Genomic DNA, 13,163 nt, shown 5'->3' with positions numbered 1-13,163 from the left:
AGGAATGGGGAATTGTGAAGGAATAGGAGGGAGCATTGTCAGAAGTTCGAGAAATCGATGTTCATGCCATCAGGTTGAATACTACCTGGACGGAATTCGAGGTGTTTTTCCTTCGACCTGAGTGTGGCCTCATCATCACAGTAGGTTAGGCCATGGACTGACATGTTGGAATGGGAATGGGAGATGGATTTAAAATGTGTGGCCACTGGGAGATCCTGCTATTTCTAGTGGACTTAGTGTAGGTTCTTGGCGAAGCAGTCTCCCAATCTGTGTTGGGTCTCATCGATACACAGGAGGCCACATAAGGAGTACTGGATAGAATAGATGGCCCCAACAGACTCATAGATGAAGTGTTGCCTCACCTGGAAGGATTGTTCGTGGCCCTGAATGGTAGAGAGGGAAGAGGTGTAGTTTTGAGGTAGCTGACGAACAGGCAGGCATTGCTGGGACCCACGTGAGTGCCCATGCCTACACCTTTTGTTTGAAGGAAGTGGGAGGGGATGAAGGAGAAATTATTAAGAATGTGACTATCTCTGCCAGATGGTGGAGAGTGGTGGTAGAGGGGAGCTGGTTGGGTCTGGTGTCCGGAAAAAAACGGACAGCTTTGAGGCCTTCCTGGTGGGGGAGGAAAGTGTATAGGGACTGGACATCCATTGTGAAAATAAGACGATTGGGGCCAGGGAATTTGAAATCACAGAAAAGATCAAGAGCATGTGACGTGTCACTCACATGGGTCCCAGCTATGCCTGCCCGTTTGTTGGTTACGTGGAACAGTCTATGTTCCAGGCCTACAGTGGCATTACTCAACAACTTTTCTACGCTACATCAATGACTGCATTGGTGCTGCTTCCTACACCCACATGGAGCTCATTGACTTCATCAACCTTGCCTCTAATTTCCACCCTGCCCTCAAATATACCTGGTCCATTTCAGACACCTCCCTCTCCTCTTTCTTGATCTCACTGTATCGATCTCTGGAGACAGCTTCTCTACTGACGTCTATAATAGACCCACTAACTCTCACAGCTAACTGGACTATATCTCTCCCCACCCTGTTACCTGTAAAAACGCTACCTCCTTCTCTCAATTCCTCCATCTCTGCCGCATCTGCTTTCAGGATGAGGCTTTTCATTTCAGAACAAAGGAGATGTTCTCCTTCTTTAAGGAAAGGAGCTTCAATTCATCCACCATCAATGCTGCCCTCAACCATATCTCTTCCATTTTCCACACATCGGCCCTCACCCCATCCTTCTGCAACCCCACCAGGGATAGGGTTCCTCGTCCTCACCTACCACCCCACCAGCCTCTGCGTCCAGCAGATAATTCTCTGTAACTTTCACCATCTCCAGCAGGATCCCACAACCAAGCACATTTTTCCCTCACCTCCACGTTCTTCTTTCCGCAGGTATCGCTCCCTACGAGACTCCCTTATCCATTCATCCCCCCCACTGACATCCCTCCTTGCACGCAGAACAAGTTCTACATCTGCCCCTACACCTCCTCCCTCACTACCATTCATGGGCCCAAACAGTCCTTCCAGGTAAGGCAACACTTCACCTGTGAGTCTGTTGGAGTCATCTGCTGTATCTGGTGCTCCCGGTGTGGCCTCCTTTATATCGGTGAGACTCCATGTAGATTGGGACACCGCTTTGCCAAGTACCTAAGCTTCGTTCTCCAGAAAAAGTGGGATCTCCTAGTGGCCACACATTTTATTTCTACTTTCCATTCCCATTCTGACATGTCAGTCCATGGCCTCCTCTATTGTTGCGATGTGGCCATGCTCAGGTTGGAGGAGCAACACCTTATATTCCATCTGGTAGCCTCTAACCTGATGGCATTCACATCGATTTCTTGAACTTTTAGAAGTGCCCATCCCCTCTCCTTCACCATTCCCCGTTCCCATTTCCCTATATCACATTATTTCCTTACCTGCCCATCACCTCCCTCTGGTGCTCCTCCCCTTTTTCTTTCTTCCATGGCCTTCTGTCCTCTCCTATCAGATACCTCCTTCTCCAGCCCTGTATCTCTTTCAGCAATCAACTTCCCAGCTCTTTACTTTACCCCCTTCCCACCTTCCCTGTTTCACCTATCACCTTGTGTTTCTTCCAGCCCTCTCCCCCCTTCTGACTCTAACTCCTCATCTTTTTGTTTTCCGGTCCTGTTGAAGGGTCTTGGTCCGAAATGTCAACTGTACTCTTTTCCATAGGTGCTGCTCAGCTTGCTGAGTCCTCCAATATTTTGTGTGTGTCGCATAAATCATATGACCTGTTAGTAGCCACAGCAACACACAAGCCCTCATTTATAATTAACAGTATTCTGATTAATTACTAGAAAATAATAAAACACAATCTTTTACACTGATGGATAGATCAACCCTTTGCATCAATATCATAAAAATGCTCTACAAGGTGGAACCTAATAACAAATATGCTACAGCATTTATTGTTCATCTCCCATTGTCCCTATTTGATGCTGCAGTTAAGAATCAGTCATATTGCTGGGCATAGAGTCACATATATGCCAGACTGGATAAGGATGATGGATTACTATCTTTGAATTTCATAGTAATCCAATGGACTGGGTACAACAATGCCAAGTTTTTATATTTTCCTGTTTATTTCAGGTCACAGAAGAATGACGTTTTGTCCATCAAACCAATGCAATCCTGAACGCTTACCCATTCACCCTGCACTACCTGCTGCAGCTCACCATGTTGTTCTTCCTGTAGCTTCATGGTGACGGTAGTGTGGTGACTTTTCAAATCTAGAATTTGACTACAAGACCATATGTGGGTCCATGGCCTCCTTTATTGCCACAATGAGGCTATGCTCAGGTTGGAAGAGCAGCCTCTCATATTCCACCTGGATAACCTCCAACTTGATGTATGAACATCAATCTCTCTAACTTACGTTAATTTATTCTCCCCCTACATCTCCTTCTTCCTTTTTTCATTCCCCAATTCTGTTTCCCCTCTTAATCTTCTCCTCACCTGCTCACCACCTCCCTCTGGTGCCCTCCTCCTTCCCTTTCTCTCACGATTCACTCTCCTCGCCTATCTGATTCTCTCTTCTCCAGCCCCTTACCTTTTCTACCTATCACCTCCCAGCTTCTAACAACATACCCGGTTCCCCATCCTCCTACCTGCCCCTCACCCTCACCTGGTTTAATTTATTACTTGCCAGCTTGTACTCCTTTCCCTCACCCACCTGCTTATTCTGGTTTCTTATCCCTCTTTTCCAGTCCTGATGAAGGGTCTCTGCCCGAAATATTGACTGTTTATTCCTTTCCATAGATGCTACCTGAATTGCTGTGATCCTCTAGCAGTTTGTGTTTACTTATGATAGATGTCTTTATTTGTCAGTAATTTTTGCCACCTCCACAACCAATGCTTTTTCACATGTCCTCTTTACTAATTGATGCCTACTCTTTGATTAATAATCTGAAAAGTATCAGAGATCCTTCTGCACCCAAGGAGCAATGGGAAACTGCAAATTATTACTGCTATTTTACTTGGATAAATATTCACAAATTTATTGCCAAATTCTTATCTGCTCGATTCCAATGCTGTTAACATTCTGTCATGTAAAAAGGGACTGATCAGAATTATTTATATGAGAATGACAATCATAGTTGCAATTAGAATTGAAGACTTAAGAAGAGATTAAAAAAAGATTTGCCTGCTTGGTGTTTATCTCAGGAGGCTGTCGATACTATTCTTACTATATAATAACAACATGATTCATTGTTGGTATTCATGGTATGCACTCCAGCTTACTAAATATATACTGTATTCTTTTCTGTTTTGCAAAAATTAGCTGAGGTGCATTACAGTATTTTTCAAATAAAAGTTATATTGCTATCAATTATCAACACTGTTTAAATATATTGTATATTGCATACTTTATTTTCTGAAAAGCGAATATAACTATAATAGCCAAGGCTCTGATTGTTTCTTTTATGTTCCCCATAAATATAGAATAGAACCTGTCATTGCAGTCCCATTCTGCGTTAATATGTCCTCTTTAATATAGTTGTTAACAGTTACGACTAAAGAGCGTGGCAGGCTGAGTTGCTCACCTGTAGATATTTTCTTTGCTTCTGTGATTCCTGTTGGCTGTAATCATGGACGTTTAGAGACAATAGTCCTGATAACCAAGATGTCTTACTATCTGAGTAACTGGCTTTAACTAGCTAAAAGTGTAAATATGATTAAAATATCAGGGAAATTTTTCCTTGATATTATAGTTAAAGTATTCAGTTGGATGAATTTCATGGTTGTCTACTATATACACACTTGTTCTTTGTAAATGTACAAGTAAATATACTTCTAAACTGAGCGTTTTAGTATTTCTGAAGCTGTCAACATTTTCAAAACTGCAGTTTCTCTGCTGTTTAAGACCATAAGACCATAAGACAAAGGAGCAGAAGTCGGCCATTCGGCCCATTGAGTCTGCTCTGCCATTTTATCATGAGCTGATCAATTCTCCCATTTAATCCGACTCCCCCGCCTTCTCACCATAACCTTTGATGCCCTGGCTACTCAGATACCTATCAATCTCTGCCTTAAATACACCCAATGACTTGACCTTCACTGCTGCCCGTGGCAGCAAATTCCAAAGATTCACCACCCTCTGGCTAAAAAAATTTCTTCACCTCTCTGTTCTGAATGGGCACCCTTCAATCCTTATTCATGCCCTCTCGTACTAGACTCCCCTATCATGGGAAACAACTTTGCCACATCCACTCTGTCCATGCCTTTCAACATTCGAAATGTTTCTATGAGGTCTCCCCTCATTCTTCTGAACTCCAAGGAATACAGTCCAAGAGTGGACAAACGTTCCTCATATGTTAACCCTCTTATTCCTGGAATCATTCTAATGAATCTTCTCTGTACCCTCTCCAACGTCAGCACATCCTTTCTTAAATAGGGAGACCAAAACTGCCCACAGTACTCCAAGTGAGGTCTCACCAGCGCCTTATAGACCCTCAACATCACATCCCTGCTCCTATACTCTATTCCTCTAGAAATGAATGCCAATATTTCATTCACCTTCTTCACCACTGACTCAACCTGGAGGTTAACCTTAAGGGTATCCTGTACGAGGACTCCCAAGTCCCGTTGCATCTCAGAACTTTGAAATCTCTCCCCATTTAAATAATAGTCTGCCCGTTTATTTCTTCTGCCAAAGTGCATAACCATACATTTTCCAACATTGTACTTCATTTGCCACTTCTTTGCCCATTCTTCCAATCCATCCAAGTCTCTCTGCAGACTCTCCATTTCCTCAGCAGTACCGGCCCCTCCACCTATCTTTGTATCGTCAGCAAACTTAGCCACAAAGCCATCTATTCCATAATCCAAATTATTGATGTACAATGAACAAAGAAGCGGCCCCAACATGGACCCCTGTGGAACACCACTGGTAACCGGCAGTCAACCAGAATAGGATCCCTTTATCCCCACGCTCTGTTTCCTGCCAATCAGCCAACGCTCTATCCACGTATGAACCTTTCCCGTAATTCCATGGGCTCTTATCTTGTTAAGTAGCCTCATGTGTGGCACCTTGTCAAAGGCCTTTTGAAAATTCAAACATACAACATCCACTGCATCTCCCTTGTCTAGCCTACTTGTAATTTCCTCGAAAAATTGTAATAGGTTTGTCAGGCAGGATTTTCCTTTAAGGAATCCATGCTGAGTTCTGCCTATCTTGTCACATGCCTCCAGGTACTCTGTAACCTCATCCTTGACAATCGACTCCAACAACTTCCGAACCACCAATGTCAAGCTAACAGGTCTATAATTTCCTTTTTGCTTCCTTGCCCCCTTCTTAAATAGTGGAGTGACATTTGCAATCTTCCAGTCCTCCGGAACCATGCCAGAATCTATCGACTTTTGAAAGATCATCGCTAATGCCTCCGCAATCTCCACAGCTACTTCCTTCAGAACACGAGGGTGCCTTCCATCTGGACCGGGAGATTTATCTACCTTTAGACTATTCAGCTTCCTGAGTACTTTCTCTGTTGTAATTGTGACTGCGCACACTTCTCTTCCCTGCCACCCTTGAGTGTCCGGTATACTGCTGATGTCTTCCTCAGTGAAGACTGATGCAAAATACTCGTTCAGTTCCTCCGCCATCTCCTTATCTCCCATTACAATTTCTCCAGCATCATTTTCTATCGGTCCTATATCTACTCTCACCTGTCTTTTACTCTTTATATACTTGAAAAAGCTTTTAGTATCCTCCTTGATATTATTTGCTTGCTTTCTTTCGTAGTTAATCTTTTCCCTCTTAATGACCTTCTTAGTTTCCTTTTGTAAGCCTTTAAAAACTTCCCAATCCTCTATCTTCCCACTAATGTTTGCTTCCTTGTACGCCCTCTCCTTTGCTTTAACTTTGGCTTTGACTTCTCTTGTCAACCACGGTTGCATCCTTTTTCCATTTGAAAATTTCTTCTTTTTTGGAATACACCTGTCTTGCACCTTCCTCACTTCTCGCATAAACTCCAGCCACTGCTGCTCTGCCATCCTTCCCGCCAGTGTCCCTTGCCAGTCAACTTTGGCCAGTTCCTCTCTCATGCCACTATAATTTTCTTTACTCCACTGAAATACCAACACATCAGATTTCGGCTTCTCTTTTTCAAATTTCACAGTGAACTCAATCATGTTAAGATCACTGACTCCTAAGGGTTCCTTCACCTCAATCTCTCTAAACACCTCTGGTTCATTACACAATACCCAATCCAGTACAGCCGATCGCCTAGTGGGCTCAACAACAAGCTGTTCTAAAAAGCCATCTCGCAGATGTTCTACAAATTCTCCCTCTTGAGATCCAGTGCCAACCTGATTTTCCCAATCCACTCACATGTTAAAATCCCCCATAATTATCATAACACTGCCCTTCTGACAAGCCTTTTCTATTCCCTGTTGTAATTTGTAGTCCACATCACTGCAGCCGTCCACTAAAGCAAAAGATAGATAACAATTCATTGCTTTAATTTAGTACCTTTTGACCACTTTGATTTTATTCTCAAAATTTTCATTTGCAGTGCTAAGTTTTGCACTAAGGTTATAAATCTAGAGGTAATGCTATGATTAAAGAACCATATTATTAACTTCCCTCTTAAATTCGCAGAATTTTCAGCCAACCTTTCTGCCTCAAGTATAATTCTCCACTAATTTATTTGGATGGACAATCAGTTGATTCAGTAATTTTGTAAAAATGCAATAGTAAGCACTGAGCATTGAACTGTAATCATAGCAGAGAAATAGAAGCACTCAGGATCGAATTACCTAATTGTTTATACTTCCTTCATGTTGAAACTCAGTATATTCATATCCAGTATTATATCGCTGCATGTTTCAGATTTTCTATAGTGCAACAGCCATCAATTTTGTCCCTTGCAATCCTCTTGCTCTTAACATATTTGTAGAAGTCCCTAGGATTCTCCTGCATTTGGTTTGCTAAAGTCTTCTTTTAACCCTCCTGCTTTCTTACTTAAGTGTTCTCTTGCATTTCTTATAATTTATAAGCACCTCATTTGTTCCTACCTGCTTATACCTGCTAAGCATCTCCCTTTTTCTGAATCAGATCCGCAATATCTCTTGAAAACCAAGGTTTCCTAACTGGTTATCCATGCCTTTTATTCCGACAGGCACATGCAGGCTTTGTACTCTCAGAATTCCAGTTTTGAAGGCCTCCCACTTACCAAGTACACCATTGCCAGAAAACAACCTCTCCCAATCCACACTTGTCAGATCCTTTCTGACACCATCAAAATTGGCCTTTCTCCAATTTAGAATTTCAACCCATGGATTATATCTATCCGTTTCCATAATTAACTTAAAACTAATGGCATTATGATCACTTGATCCGAAATGTTCCACCACTGAAATTTCTGTCACTGCCCTGTCTCATTTTCCCTTAGTTCACACTCTCTCATTGGGACTTTTATGTACTGATTAAGGAAGCTTTCCTGAACACATTTGACAAACTCTATCCCAACTAGTCCTTTTCACAGTACGAGAATCTCAGAAAATATGTGGATAGTTAAAATCACCAACTATCACAACCTTATGTTTCTTGCAACAGTCTGCATTCTATGTACAAATTTGTTCCTCTAAATCCAGCTGACTGTTGGGTGGTCTATAAATATAGCCTCACTAACCTGGTCATACATTTCTTCATCCTCAGTTCCATCTATAAAGCCTCAATAGATGAGTTCTCAAGCCTGTCCTGATTGAGCACTGCTGTGATATTTTCCCTGACTAGTAATGTCAAACCTTCCCCTTTACTCTCTCCTGCTCGGTCACATCTAAAACAATGGAGTCCCAGAAAACTGAGCTGCTAGTCCTGCTCGTCTTGCAAATAAATCTCACTAATGGCTACATATCATAATTCCATGTATCGATCCATGCTCTATTTCCTACAATGCTTCTTACATTGAACTATACACAACTCACAGTATTAGTTCCCCCATGCTCTACCTTTCGCTCCTTGACTTTGTCTGAAGTCTTACCAACTTCTGTCTCCACAACCACTCTGCTATCTGTCCTGGCACTCTGGTCCCCATTCCTCCTGCAACTCTAGTTTAAACCCCGGCTTGCAGTACTAGTAAACTCTCCTGCTAGGATATTATTTCCCCTCTGGTTTAGATGCAAATTGTCTCTTCTGTACAGATCCCATCTTCCTTGGAAGAGAGCCCAATGATCCAAAAATTCGAAGCCCTCTCTCCCACACTAACTCCTTAGCCATGTATTAAACTGTTTAGTTTAAACTGCTTCCTAGTTCTGGCCTCACTAGCATGTGTCATGGGTAGCAATCCTAAGATCACAAACCTGGAGGTCAGGTCCTTTAATTTCACAGCTAACTTCCCAAACTCACTTGTCCTTCTTCCTACCTATATCATTGGTAATTATATTCACCACAGCCTCTACCAGCTCAATCTGAGGAACCTGGGAGGCAACATACCATCCGGGAATCTCATTCTCATCCGCAAAACCTGCTTTCTGTTCCCCAAACTAGCGAATCCCCTATGACCACAGCTTGTCTCTTCCCCCCCCCAACTTCCCTTTTGAGCCACAGAGCCAGACTCAGTGCCACAGACCTGAACACTCTGACTCTCTCCTGCCAGGACATCCCATCCCAACAGTATCCAAAGTGCTATATCTGTTGTTGAAGGGATGGCCACCGGGGTACTCTGCACTCACTGTTTACCCCTTTCATCCCCCTGACTGTCACCCAGTTTCCTGTATCCAGCAGCTTGGGTGTAATTATTTCTCTATATATGCTGTCTATCATCTCCTCAGCCTCCTGAATTTTCCACAGTTCATCCAGTTCCATCTTCTACTCCTTAATTTGGAGTGTTAAGAACTGTAGTTGGATGCACTTCTTGTAGGTGAGGTCGTCAAGGACACTGGAGGGCCCCCGCCTTCCCACATCCAGCAAGAGGAGTATTCAGCTATCTTGCCTGGCATCCCTACTGCTCTAACTGTGTAATTATAAAGAAGGAAACAATAAATAAATGGAAAAAATATACCTACAGCTTTTCACCTTCTCTCTCAAGCCTCTCCTCACTGAAGCCTCAAAGAGCTAAAACCTCCAAATCCCAACTCTAACACTGCCCACTCCAAGAAAGGCTGCTCCACTTGCCCCTACCTTATTTTAATTTGCACTTGCTAATGAATCCAGATCTCTGATTGGTCATTGTTCAAATGCCAGAGCACCCGCAAAGAGCTTGCATCCCCAGAATGTGCATGCCCTCATATCCTTTTGTTCCCCGGATCTGGCTAATCCCTATTGACATCAACGGATCTGGGGTTGAGAGGGTGAGCAGCTTTAAGTTCCTCGGCTGTGTGGTGAAAAAGCACAGCAGCGCCTCTTTCTCTTCAGACAGTTGAGGAAGTTGGGTAGGGCCCCCAAATCATACGAACTTTCTACAAGGGTACAACTGAGAGCATCCTGACTGGCTGGATCACTGTCTGGTATGGGAGCTGTACTTCCCTCAATCGCAGGACTCTACAGAGAGTGGTGCGGACAGCCCAGCGCATCCGCAAATGTGAACTTCCCACTATTCAGGACATTTACAAAGACAGGTGCGTGAAAAGAGCCCAAAAGATCATTGGAGATCCGAGTCACCCCAACCACAAGTTGTTCCAGCTGCTACCATTCAGGAAGCAGTACCGCAGCATTAAAGCCAGGACAAGAGACTCCGGGACAGCTTCTTCCACCAGGCCATCAGACGAACTAATTCATGCTGATACAATTGTACAGTCGGCTCTCCTTATCCGCGAGGGATTGGTTCCGGGACCCCCCGTGGATACCGAAAAACGCGGATGCTCAAGTCCCTTATTCAATCTGTCTCAATACGGTGGATCTTAGGACCCAGCGGAATCCTGGACCTTATTTAACCTGTTTCAGTACGGTGGACATTAGGACCCGGCGACGGAGCTCTGAATTCGCAGTTTCTGTTCACGAAAATAATCACGATCACGATTGAAAATAAAGTGGAAATAATAAAGCGATCAGAAAGAGGTGAAACGCCATCGGTCACTGGAAAAGCGTTAGGCTACAGTCGGTCAATGATCGGAACAATTTTAAAGGATAAAGTGAGAAAGGCCCTGCCCCGATGAAAGCTACAGTTATTACTAAGTAACGCAGTGGTTTAATTTTTGGGTTTTGGGGTTTTGGGTATTTGATCCTTCACATCAACCTGGCACGGATGGAGAGTGTGCTTGGGAGCGGTCTGTCACTGGATCGAACTCCGGAACTTCCGTTCCCGCGCCCAGCGCTGCAACATACGTTTCTTAAGTGTTTTATATGCATAGAAAGGTAAAATATATACTATATACTAAGACAAACGTTTGACTAACTGATGTTAAATAATATCGGATGTACCTGTTCCGACTTACTTAGTAAGAGAACATCCATTTTTTCGATCCCGATCCAGAGTAACCTACGCACATCCTCCTGTATACTTTAAATCATCTCTAGATTACTTATAATACCTAATACAATGTAAATGCCATGTAAAATAGTTGTTATACTGCATTGTTTAGGGAATAACGACAAGAAAAAAAGTCTGTACATGCTCGAACAACAAATGCTGGAAGAGCACTTCCGGATGTTCTCGATTCGCGGTTGGTTGAATTCGCGCATGCGGAACTCAAAGATAAGGAGGGCCGACTGTATTTCTATATTATATTGACTGTACATACTATTACAAATTACTATAAATTGCACATTGCACACTTAGACAGAGATGTAATGTAAAGATTTTTGCTCCTCATGTATATGAAGGATGTAAGAAATAAAGTCAATTCAATTCAATTAAATACACACTCACCAGCTTGAATGAGTTACCCCTTCTCTCACTCCTGATCTTTGATTGGCCGCTGTTCAAACACCTAAACTCCTTCGAAGCGCTGTTTCTTAATGCACACTTGCCGTCTTGAGTGAGTCGCTACTTCTCTCGCTTCCAATATCTGACTGGCTATAGTTCCAATGCCGAAACTTTGACGATACATTGCTTTTTAATGCACACTCACTAATCTGAGTGAGTCGCTCCTCTCTCTACCTATCTCAATGAAACATCTGTTTGACTTTCCCATGTGAGTCACTGCAATACTTTTCTCAATCTGGCCAGTGTTGGCAAATAAGGAAAAAGATTCACGGTAAAAATAGAAAGTCTGGAAACATTCAATGGGCCACGCTGCATCTATGTTGTCTGACATGAAGCCTTAATTCTTTTCCTCTTTCCACAGATGCTACTTGTATTCTCTGCTTTTGTTTCAGATTCCTGGTATCTAGTTTTTTTTTTTGATATTTATGTGCTGTACAGTGGTTTCTAGCTTGAACAATAGCACCACATTTGACCAAGACTGCATGTTGAAATATTAACTTGTTCATTCTCTCTTCATAAGCCCAGATATATTTTAATACAAGTCTGAAACTGGCAGAAATCATTGTTCCCAGTAATCAGGTAAGTAGAAATTGATGGCTGGTGGTGAAAAGGCAAAAGGGGTGGAGAGCTGTGGCAGCAGGTTTTGTGTTGGCAAGCTGACTCCAGGTGTGATCAAGGGAAGGGAGAAAGATCAGGATGAAAGACATAAATTTTACTGTACAATCTTGGTCTTATATGCTAACCTATATTCTTGTTCTAAGATATGAATTTCCCTGATCTCAGGGATTCTCATGATTCACAGATTGCAGTTCACTATCCTGCTTCATTTTAGTATTTCAGACTGCCCAGCCCCAGCAGAAGTGGCAAATGTCACATACATTCAGTCAGGGAGGGTTAGTTACTGAGTCATAGGAAAGAGTACAGTGAAGCACAGAGCTCCTATAGAAAAGAACAATTGAAATTACACTGACCAGCTCCTGATGGAAAGGCTCCTTTGGCTTCAAACCCAGTGATTCAAGCCTCCTTGGAAGTGCAGACAATGAAAGTTTAGCATCAGTGATCCGTGCAGTCATTTGAGAGTATGTCAGTAAATCAGGGCAATTTGTAGAATGTCCATGGAGGAATCCACATCTTGTGAGTGGGTAAAGCTACAAGAAAGCCAGACCTGGTTGCTAATCATCATGGGAATTGTAGTTACTCTTGACCCTTTGTAATTGAACTCCTCATGGATGAAGTCCACAGCTGACACATAGCCTCCCAGATGAATGCTCTGATGGGAGCTCCAGAGACTGAGAACTCCAACCTATTGCAGTCTTGGCTGCCTGGTTCACCGGGGAATCAGATTGAAAAAAACATAATCCACAACTTTACTAGTTGAATTGCTAGCCAGATATCTATTGCCACATCCATTGTCCGGTCATTAAGGGATCGGAGGTGAAATTCCTTTAAATTCCTTGGCGTTATCATATCAGAAGATCTATCCTGAGCCCAGACATAAGTGCCATTGCAAAGAAGGCACATCAGCATCTCTAATTTCTTAAACATCTCATCTAAGCAATATGACAAAACTGCTTGTAACTCCCTAATTATTCTAGATATAGCAGAAAGTCATCAGTCCTGCCAATAGCTCCACTATCTTGACAGACTGTGGCAGCACAGTGACTCAGTAGCACACCTAGCTAAGGCACTGCCTCATAGTGCCAAAGACCTGGGCTCAATACTGACCTCTGGCGCCACGTGGAGCTTTGCATGCTGTCCCTATT

The 13,163-nt window shown here is 43.0% G+C and overlaps 1 long non-coding RNA gene across 1 annotated transcript in view; it reads right to left on the bottom strand.

The window, feature by feature from the left end:
* Positions 1-11,100, bottom strand: part of LOC140200750 (uncharacterized) — a 38,080-nt gene extending 26,980 nt beyond the window's left edge. The window contains exon 1 of the long non-coding RNA XR_011886722.1: positions 10,910-11,100. This is a non-coding gene — a long non-coding RNA (uncharacterized lncRNA). The remainder of the gene's footprint in view (positions 1-10,909) is intronic.
* Between the last annotated feature and the right edge of the window lie 2,063 nt (positions 11,101-13,163).

Source organism: Mobula birostris, chromosome 7, assembly GCF_030028105.1.
Source record: "Mobula birostris isolate sMobBir1 chromosome 7, sMobBir1.hap1, whole genome shotgun sequence".
NCBI lineage: Eukaryota > Metazoa > Chordata > Chondrichthyes > Myliobatiformes > Myliobatidae > Mobula > Mobula birostris.
Note: the sequence above shows the minus strand (reverse complement) of the source record. Positions and strands in the feature narration are given on the sequence as shown.